We start from the raw sequence: 9,271 nt of genomic DNA on the forward strand, positions 1-9,271 counted from the left end.
GATTTATTATTGAATTTCTGTAGTTGATATTAAGTTCAATATTCTGTTAATATATTTTTATTTATTTGGGGACTAGTTTTTTAAAAACTTATGCTGGATTCATATGGAAAAATATCTGAAAAATTGAATAAAACTAGTCTGTAGTGTGAGTATTTTTTGAGAAGAAAGTTAAAATATGCAAAAAAATCCAAGTAGAAAAACACAGACTTCTACGTTTGATGCCCAATAACTTTCTTTAATGACCAGTAAACAAATAATTTTTCGCAATAAAAATTGTAGAGAATTTAATTCTGAAAAGAATTATGTAAGCTGTGTAAACTAAATTCAAATAAAAGTTGAATAAAATGTATTCTTATGTAGTACATTACACCACAAGAATTTGCTGTTTTATGAGGAGAGAACTAATAACTCATAAGTTGTAGCTGATTGCAAATAGAATATTCGGTTTTTTATGAAAAGTTTTTTTTATATGAAAGTAGCATATCTAAATGACATTAAACTTATACCAAAAGACTAGTAGATTATGCCATTAAGCCTGGGAGGAAGCTCGAACAGAAGTAGATGATCTCCTATGATTCCTGCCCAAATGTTTACTGAAAACTGATGTTGTGGAAGATTAGGATTGATGGAATGAGGATTCTCAGCTGCCTAAATAATTATGTTGGTTGTTGATGTTAACGATAGCTGTTCTTGGAGAGTGTGCCTCGTCGGTAAATAAAACGGTTGTTAAAAAGTTTGGGTAAACAAGTTTTACTAAAAACCATCGGCAAATACCAGCACTAATAGCTGAAATATATTCTTCAATGATTTATTATTGAATTTCTGTAGTTGATATTAAGTTCGATATTCTGTTAATATATTACAATTCTACATTGTTAAAAACTATGTAGATTTGCTTTGTGGAATGATAGCATCACCAATGTTGATAAAATACTTCGTATAAAGTGGAACTTACTAAGTTAAGTCTATATCACAAAATGAGCTGTTAGTTTTTTTGTAATAATTAACTTACTGTGCATGAAATAATATTAATTGAAAAGCGACTTATAAAATTATTGGAGAAATTAATAACCCAGACCTGAAGAAATGATTAAGAATATACCCTGAGCCTGACCAATCCACAAACGCCACTTTTTACCGGACTGGACACTACAGTCTAACGTGTATTACCGTACACTATAAAAAATTTTATCCAAAATTAGTAAGTTGTTATACTTTTTAAGATCTATACAGAATTTTTCTAACCTAACAATAGCTTAGCAACGTTCAATTTTATTCATTCTTCAATCACAGAACAGCCAAGAAAAATGTTGACAAAAATAAAAACCAGATAGGTAAAGATAGATATTTAATAAAATGAGAAAATTTGAATGTAGCCTAGATTATTAAGGCTAAAAATACTTTCACTCTTAAAATTCAATTAGGTATTATCTAAGCAGAATGCAGGAGCAATTAATTAACCCAGATCCATAATAAAAAAGGTTCAATAAACTTTCTTCTGATTCCTATTAGTCAATCGTTAGTATTATTCTGTGTTCGAATATAAACAGATTGCTATGATGTAAAAGAAGGTTAGACTTACTAATTAATCATCCAAGTTTTAGAATAATTTGAATACCTCAATAGTTGATTTTGAAACAAATAGTCCACACATCAATTTTACAAGTTAAAAAGAACTGGTTGTCAAATTTATAACACTTCAATTAACTCACAAAACTGAACATAATAATAATTATTATTATGACCACAAAAACAAGAAATCTACAAAACAGAACTCGAAATAGCCTTCTTTCATCAGTGTTTCACAGTCAGAAAACAGGACACAGAATAGGTACAGAATGGAAACTGTCAATCAAACGCCTATCCATCAATGCTTTTTACATGGCGCAAATACTTGACACGTCACGTGACCTTAGAAAGTTCCAATCCTGTTCTTCTGATTGGCTCGTGGCAGTGAACGAGATCAATATTGATCCGGATCATTAGAGTAATCCGAACCTCCCATGGATACTATTACAACGCGACGCTTCCTAACAAGATGGCGGATTTTTGCACCAGGGTACTAGCCAAGTTTCCATACTGTATGTATACTGCGAACAGGAGGTGGAGCAGGTTGACCAAGATCCTAAAATTTTACGTACTACGCATGTGTAGCCACTTGAATTGTAAAAAATTTTGATAGATATAATATTGTATTTTATGATTGGAAATTTAAATCGTAATAATTTATATGGAAAAAGTTATATTATCAGATGGAGTTTTCATAAAACATAAATAGGTTTGAAAAAGAAGCAGTGTAACCAAACACCAACATTGCACTGTGAGTTATACCACAGATAAAATAAGTCCTATACCTTCTACCTGGTTATACCTTCTACCAGTGCCTACTAAAGATCTACATGGCCAGAACATACAGCCGATCAGCTGTTCAAAAGCGTACACTTCAACCCGTGTTTACATTGAAATTCCTATGTCGAGTGGAATTTTTCTTTAATAAACGCTAATAATTCAACTGATAACTACTTTTTCGAAAAAAGGGTTCTTATTTTATTTTACCAATACAATTTTTGTCCTTCATCATGAATTTCAAGGGTGGTAATCATTGAGTTCTCTTAATATTCTTAGTTATTGGTTAACCAATTTGTAGGTTAGCCTTGTTTTAAATTAGCTTTTTCAAATTCAAACACGTATTTCAATTATTGTCAAAAAATATAGTGTAAAGTTGAGTTGCTTGAGCTTTGAATTAGGTCTACCTATTGTTTTTTTTTTCAATTTTGATTACAGTATTGCTCAATTTCTACGAGAGGAATTACAATCACGGCTTTTGTAGTATGCTAATATTTATAGCTTTATTAGATTTAAGGAATTTTTAGATAAAACATAATTTTTTTGAAAAGTAAATAGGTAGGCTATCACTCATTTCATTATATAAGTCACTATTGGAATAAGAATTCTTCTCAAATCATAACAAGAATGGCTTGAAATAGAAAACTTTTGCAGTGTTGGTTATCTTTAGTATTAAAACAGAACATACAGTACGGTATTTCTAACAATATTATTATAAACGAAAATATGTGATCAATGATTATACTGCTAGCTTACTCAGTAAAGGATTTCAATATTCAGCCTGATCCAGTAACTTACATATCATTTTTATCTAATCTGTTTCTACTCTTAACAGAGTTTGACACAATTCGAAATTTGATGATTCCCTGATCCAAGACCGTGAGGAATACATCTTACTCATCAGAAGTAAGTACCGGTAAGTAGTGTTCTTTATGGGTTATGGCTGATCGATACAGAGTAAATAATAATTTGTTGTAGAGTGAGATATCAGAGTTCTTGTATTTATATCATATTTAAGACCATGTCGTATCATGAAAAATCTATGTATATTCTTCAATAGTGCTAATGAACCAATGCTATGTTTATTGACGCTCTGGTAGGATACTACTTGAAAGATTTATTCTTGGTCACAAAAGTAATAATATGAATAATATCCTGAAACATGAGAATAAGGGTATGATCACATTGAATGGGTATGTGCAAATTTTCGTCGAATCATGCATGACCCGAAAAACAAAATTTGAAAAATGCTATTGAAACACGTTGTTCACACTGAACGCAATCAAGTGCATGCTTACAGTGTGAGTGTTCCTCTTGCTCTTTTCAGATATTGTACGTTTCTCGTCTGCAAGCTTGGTTATGCATAATTAAGCGCGCTCTTGCACAAATTATATTAATATTTATGATGGTCTCTTCTAACATGCAAAGGCTAGAGTCCCCCAGCTGAGTTAAGATTATCTGCTAAATGGCAGGGGTATCATTAGGCCCTATAGCGCAATTAATAATCCAATTCAGTGTTGCTATAAATTTGTCATTTCATTCCTTGAACTGTTATTTCATATTATGCTAAAAAATTGTATAAAATTTGAACATTTTCTGCTCATTAGGTTTTGAAAATGCTGATAAAACACAGATAAACACGGGAAGCGCTAATATATGCACACCTTCTAGGCCCTGCAATAGCCTACATAACTAATACACCTCTAGTTACCTGAAATTTTGTACCAAATGTAAGAATTCTCTAAAAACTAAGAAAACGCTGGTAAGAGCAAAAAAAATCGCCTATTCTGGGTGATATAGAAGTCAATAAGGTTTAGCTATTTTGAATTTCTAGACCCTATAACTGAACTTGTATTCAACATTTTTCTGTCAATTCTTGAAAAAGTGCATACCGTATTGGCCATCTTTGAATTTTTTTTTCAATTACAGTCTCAGTCACTACACCTCCGTGTTTACGGAGGTAGTGTCTTAGTGCGCCTCTAGAAGGTTGAACATTAACTATATTTCATTTTGATAACTTTAAAGTGAAAAAACACTCATATTCTTTTGGTGTGGCGACTACCATTTTGAGTTTCTGTTCGGCTTGAGAATGTACAACACACCAGCACTAAAAAGTCGTCGTTACACCAAAAGAATGTGTTTTTTCAGTTTAAATTTATCAAAATACAATATACTTTGTTATAATTTTAAAGATCTATACAGAATGTTTCTAACCTAACAATAGCTTAGCAACGTTCAATTTTATTCATTCTTCAATCACAGAACAGCCAAGAAAAATGTTGACAAAAATAAAAACCAGATAGGTAAAGATAGATATTTAATAAAATGAGAAAATTTGAATGTAGACTAGATTATTAAGGCTAAAAATACTTTTACTCTTAAAATTCAATTAGGTATTATCTAAGCAGAATGCAGGAGCAATTAATTAACCCAGATCCATAATAAAAAAGGTTCAATAAACTTTCTTCTGATTCCTATTAGTCAATCGTTAGTATTATTCTGTGTTGGAATATAAACAGATTGCTATGATGTAAAAGAAGGTTAGACTTACTAATTAATCATCCAAGTTTTAGAATAATTTGAATACCTCAATAGTTGATTTTGAAACAAATAGACCACACATCAATTTTACAAGTTAAAAAGAACTGGTTGTCAAATTTATAACACTTCAATTAACTCACAAAACTGAACATAATAATAATTATTATTATGACCACAAAAACAAGAAATCTACAAAACAGAACTCGAAATAGCCTTCTTTCATCAGTGTTAGTGTTTCACAGTCAGAAAACAGGACACAGAATAGGTACAGAATGGAAACTGTCAATCAAACGCCTATCCATCAATGCTTTTTACATGGCGCAAATACTGGACACGTCACGTGACCTTAGAAAGTTCCAATCCTGTTCTTCTGATTGGCTCGTGGCAGTGAACGAGATCAATATTGATCCGGATCATTAGAGTAATCCGAACCTCCCATCGATACTATTACAACGCGACGCTTCCTAACAAGATGGCGGATTTTTGCGCCAGGGTACTAGCCAAGTTTCCATACTGTATGTATACTGCGAACAGGAGGTGGAGCAGGTTGACCAAGATCCTAAAATTTTACGTACTACGCATGTGTAGCCACTTGAATTGTAAAAATTTTGTTAGATATAATATTGTATTTTATGATTGGAAATTTAAATCGTAATAATTTATATGGAAAAAGTTATATTATCAGATGGAGTTTTCATAAAACATAAATAGGTTTGAAAAAGAAGCAGTGTAACCAACACCAACATTGCACTGTGAGTTATACCTTCTACTTTATGGTTATATCTTAGACCAGTTATAGAATAGACACGCTGGGAAGTCTAGCCTCTGAAGCCAGCATCTACTGCCAAATCCACCCATCTTGACGTCACAGCAGTGATGTCACGCATCGTATGGAAAACTTTCAGATTGTGTCTATTTCAGATTCATGGTGTTTTTAGGTTATTTCTAGCTACGCGCAAAACCGATATCGGTTAAGTTATAATGTGTTATGTGATATCGGCTTCAAAGTTATAATGTGTTATGAAAATAATAAGATACGGTAGCCTACAAAACTAATTTATTGTCATGCTGCAATAAGTTCACTTACAGCATAACCAAGGATAATATTACAGTAACAACTTACAATATTCATGTGTAAAAATTTGGGGACACTATCGATTTTAAAATATGAAGAATATCGAATTTCAGTGCCGGTAAGGCGGTACCTACCTAACTGAAGTAAACAACTGGAAAATAACAAACCAGTAACTGCTGTTACTTGCTGCTATTGATATTAGTATTTTCTGGTTAAAGTAAAGCAAAAACATTGGAATTTAATCTGATAGCCGAGACCAATGGCGTTCTGGCGTTGCTCTTTGAGCGAGCCATTCAATATCCGCCAATTTGGTTAAACTACGTCTGGCCACTACGTTGGGTATTTAATTAATCACATTTCGGGTGGTTAATCAAACATCCTCACTCACGCGTTCCAAATCAAACCTGACTAGGCGGCTGACATTGCGAGGTTAGCTTTGATTTGATCATCTCATAAAATTTCCCACGCTCTTCTCATTACTTACGCCCAAGCAAAAACCCATGTAGGCTGTAGGCATCATCCGCAATTGAAAAAAAATCCTTGGCGATGACTATGACTAGCCACTTGAGACTGTACTTTAAACCTATATTTAGACTAGTATATTATTGTTTAGTCTATTTATAGGCCTATATATCCATATACTTCAATTCAATTCCTTATCAATCCATGACCAGTACTAGATAGATTGTACTAGTTTGATTTGTCATATAAAAATTAAAAACACAAAAATCTATAGCAACTGATAGCCGCAGCTAGAATCATAGTGTCTTTGCTAAGGAATTGCACCTTTAGCGACGACTCAACAATTCTTTCTTTTTTTCTTATTTGTCATACCGTACAAAAAGGAAGCAGCAATCTGGCAGTATATGACACGTCAGTTTTGTAATATTACTAATATATACATATACACTATATTCATATACATATATTTATATATATCATAATTATATTCATATACACAAACCATAACAGACAAGAAAACAACAAAATTCAAATCACATACATGAAGCAAAAATCATCACTCAAGGAAGTCCGCTAATTTGAGTGAACATAATTCAATGAAAAAATCATCAAGTGCTTTTTTGAACAGCTTTAAGCCCTCAATTTCTCTAATGTGAGTTGTGTGGGAGTGCATTGAATATTTTCATTGTCATAAAAAATACTTACTTACTTGAAACTTGTTGTCGTTGTCGAAGACTGGGGATTCCAGATAGACAGTGTCACGAACAAAGTTGGTTGGTAGCGCCATCTTGTCCATTCGTTGGAGTTGAACTGCTTCAAAAAAGGGGCTCATCCTTGAGCTCAGCAAATGCGTAGAGTGGCCTGTCGTTCAGCTTCTGCTTGATTGTGCTTAGCAATTTATCTCGTGGTAGATTTCTCACTTCACTGGGCAGCCTGTTGAACATCCGAATGGCTGCTGCTGGATAGCTGTTGTAGGTGCTGCTCAATTGTGTGTGGGATGCCTCAAGGTCAGCAGCTCGGCGCGTATTGTGGCTGCGGAGTTCACCTCTTCTCGTCCAGGCTTCCTGGTTGTCCATCAGGTGTGAGAGTGAGCAGAACACGTACTGGCTGTAGATGTTGAGGATCCCCATACTCTTGAAGAGAGGTTTGCAGTGGTCCCTACTTGCAGAGAATGTGATTGTTCGGACTGCTCTTTTATGGAGAAGCAGCACATCCTTTGCTGCTGGCACATGACCCCACAGGATCAGTCCATACATGAGGTGGCTGTGAAAGAGTGAGTGGTAAGCCATCACCAAACTCTCCCTGCCTAGCACGAGTCTAATCTTTCTTAGCAAGTATATTACCCTGGATAGCTTTCGGCACACTTCCGACACATGGCGATTCCATCTCAGCCTGCCATCCAGCCAGAAACCAAGCAACTTGACTGGTTCTGCATCCTGTCGTCTCAGTGATCAGATGAGGGTGTTTGTTTTGTCCTCATTTAGCTTGAGTCTGTTTGCTGAGAACCACTTTTTTGCGTTGCACAGTAGTTCAGCAGATCTTGAATTTGCCTCATCACTTGTTGGATATCTAGCTTTTATTGTAGTGTCGTCTGTGAAAATCACTGCTCCCTCGTTTGCAGTGAAATCATTTATGAGCAGAATAAACAGCAAAGGTCCCAACACTGAACCCTGTGGAACACCATGCTCTACTCCCCTGATTCTCGAGTCGCTCACTTTATTGAAATCTATTTTGTAAGTAGTTTTCTATTGTTTTCCGCACGGTCCCTTTCATGCCATACATTGTGAGGGCCAGGGCTTCACCACCCTCAAAGGCACTTTGTATCTTGCTAGTCAGGATGAGCAATGCACTTGTAGTTGAGCGTTCATTTCTGAAGCCATGTTGGAATTTTGCCAGGATTTCGTTCTCCAGAAATTCTGTGAGTTGCACCTTCATTTCTGTTTCGACCTTGGACAGAATTGGTACTATTGATATTGGTCGAAAATTAGATGCTGATGCTGAGGCTGTGTGCTCTTTCTTTGCCTGTCCGACATTCCTTCGATACTCATTGTTGACTCTCACTCCCTACTCTAGCCAATACTCTCAATGCAATCTGTTTTGTCTCGTTTCTCGTGTTTCGGTTGTCTTGTATTGATGGTTTAGAAGCATCACTAGGTTCTTCTGCCTACAGAAATCCTCTGAGAACCATGTTCTTTCGTTTGAAGTGTGGGATAATGAACCTCCATTGAGTTTTGTGGTTTTCCTCATCACTTTAGGGTAACAGAGTTGAAAGCGCTTATGTACCCAGTAATCAATATGTCAAATGTCAGCTCTGGATGTCACCTTCAGGCACTCTCCAGCAGACTAAGTCCATGAGGTGGATATAAACCTCTAAACATTGTATTATGTAGATGATTCACCTAGTTCTCTTCATATAGGCTATCCGTCTATTCCTGAAAACAAAGCTTGCTACATCAAATATATAAATAGCTGTTGCAGTCAGAAACTTCTTTCCTTTAATATAATATAATGCCTTCAAGAACATCTTGCATTAATTTTAGAAATTATTTGCACAGCTTTCTTCTGAATTATTAATAATCCATTATTCTCAATAGTCTTTCCTCAAAATATGAAACCTAAACTCACGACTGACAGAAAATAAGCATGATACACCATAAGAACAGTTTTTTAATTTTTTCACTCCCTACTCTAGCCAATACTCTCAATGCAAAGAATGCTCTATTCAACTTACTAGTAACATGAGAAATATGTATCTTCCATTCGAATCACTCTCAATCATTTATTGTAGCCGCGCGTCTATAGGCGCTCAATTGCTAGCGGATGTAGCCTTCACTGTATAAATATATA

General features: G+C 34.7%; 1 protein-coding gene across 8 annotated transcripts in view; it reads right to left on the reverse strand.

Moving 5' to 3' along the window:
- LOC111063268 (E3 ubiquitin-protein ligase MARCHF5) overlaps positions 1 to 5,150 on the reverse strand; it is a 33,862-nt gene extending 28,712 nt beyond the window's left edge. For 2 of the 8 annotated variants that reach the window (XM_039436719.1, XM_039436758.1), the window contains exon 1: positions 4,934 to 5,150. The gene's annotated coding sequence lies outside the window, so the exon portion shown is untranslated. Of the gene's footprint in view, positions 1 to 1,582; positions 1,860 to 4,897 lie in introns of those variants that run through there. The other 6 variants (XM_039436768.1, XM_039436723.1, XM_039436710.1 and 3 more) reach the window with 5 other exon arrangements.
- Positions 5,151 to 9,271: the final 4,121 nt, after the last annotated feature.

The sequence above is a fragment of the Nilaparvata lugens genome, chromosome 1 (genome assembly GCF_014356525.2).
Source record: "Nilaparvata lugens isolate BPH chromosome 1, ASM1435652v1, whole genome shotgun sequence".
Lineage (NCBI taxonomy): Eukaryota > Metazoa > Arthropoda > Insecta > Hemiptera > Delphacidae > Nilaparvata > Nilaparvata lugens.